Here is a 1,991-nt window from a genome sequence, read left to right as displayed (position 1 = left end):
ACGGAGAGTCAGATGCAATACATTAATCAAGTGGTGAACGGTAATCATTAGAGCACTGGGCGAGAACCCATAGACATCTAATTGGACGAGCAGCTCCGCGCGATACAATAGTCCATGTGTCGTTCTGTTCGTGATAATAATTCAGTCTTCATTGCTGCTCGCCATGCCACTGTTTTATCACTTATGACCGCTTCAACGTATGTGTTTGGAACGTCAGCAGTGTTAAACGTCTACTAGGTCGATGAAGCTGAACAATTTGCACCCGATCACGATGTCCTGCACATATGTCAACTTATGAACAGTGATTAGGTAAATTTGCTTTAATGAATTGTTTGTGCATGTTGACGACTGTGTCGTTATCGCTGCCAAGGTTCCATTTCTAGGGGGCCTCGGTGGAAGGCGTGGTCTCGATGAGATTTTGCAAAATCAATGTCAGGCCAGTGTTACTATCCCAGATGTATTTGCGGTGTGTCTCAGCCTGGCCGACGATTTGAACTAGTATTGAGCAAGACAGGCGGTATAGCATGGCTGTCCAGCGAGGTGTATCAAAAGATGTGGCCTCTTAGGCTGCGGAAGAGAGATGTTCCGATTCTAGCTTCCGATTCCGAATCAGCAAATTTATGTTGGCTATAAATAATCATTTCTTAGCACAGGCTTTGCCGCACTTACAAAGAATGAAGATGGGAATAAAATCGACAGTTCATGGATACCCGCCAGCAAAGTGACGAAATAATATTTTCAGTGTAATGGGGCTACACGTATTTAATTATGCTTTCATCACATGAATTTTAGCTGCGTGGTTGTTAGCTGGTTGGTGTAGTTACAAATCATGCTTTAATTCGCACATCAATATCGTCGCCATATTTCTCACAGCATTTGGCAAGATTGTAGCCTCTCTGCCGAGCATACCACCGAGGTGAAGTATCAGTCGGATCGGATTAAAGCGGCGATGGAGAAACTATAACGTCGCTTAGACTACAAACTGCCGCATATTTCAACGCTGATGTCTCAACGACGAGGCGTATTCAACGGCAACTCGGTCAGATTACACTGTGTCGATATTCTGGGAGAAATAGATTGTCAAAACATGTTGACACTGATCTTCTCATCCCAAGACTCGCCGTATCGGAGCACTGGCCTACTCGCTGATACGAGACAGCAATATCCCTCTCATCATGATAAAACATCATGTGCTATACTCTAGAAGTGGCAGATTATATCACGGCTCTCCAAAACGCCAGCGATGTTCAATTGCCGATGACATAGCTATTCAGGCTACATTATGGCTATATCCGAACTTTTTCGACAAAAATATTCTCCAAACTTACGTAGATCACAGGAAATTGGATATTGAAAACCACATTGATTGCTTGCGAGCAGTGCTGGAGTACTTGCGCTGATATTAGCTATACAGCAGTATAGACAAGTATGAGTCTAGAGACAAGTGTGTTTACAGCAGTGGGAATTTATCCTGCTTTTGCTTCATTGGAAAACATACGTGTGGACAGATCTCGCGAAAATTTGGGTCATTGTGAATTTTTCAGTGCCCCTTTCCAAGACAGATTTTTTAAACATTGTTTGTCATGGCCGACTGCTTGGACAAGAAAAGTGCAAACTGTGCTGACAATGCACCACAACTCGCCAATCTCTCTTAATATGAGATGTTAAGGTGCAGCAGAAGGAGTGGCTTTCAAAGCCATGAATTCTGATCCACGTCGTCTATGACGCTTCATTCTTTGCAAAAGATTGTGCTTTGCTTTACGCAGATGCCAATGGTCATAAAAGCGTGATCGAACCTGAATCTTCCCTACTAAAAGATGATCGGAAATATAACCAGTCTAAAAAAGATCAACTCTCGATGCAGTTTGTCCTCGTCAGGTTTGGAATGCACCTAATCGGTTTCTGATATATACATATTGTGCGTTGTTGTGCAAACTGACGTCGTCACCACATAGCGCACGGAGAATGACAAGTGCATTATCCTTCTTTGA

The sequence above is a fragment of the Plasmopara halstedii genome, assembly GCF_900000015.1.
Source record: "Plasmopara halstedii genome assembly, contig: Scaffold_1651, whole genome shotgun sequence".
Taxonomy (NCBI): Eukaryota; Oomycota; class Peronosporomycetes; order Peronosporales; family Peronosporaceae; genus Plasmopara; species Plasmopara halstedii.
The sequence above is the reverse complement of the archived record's forward strand: the minus strand, read 5'-3'. Positions refer to the sequence as shown.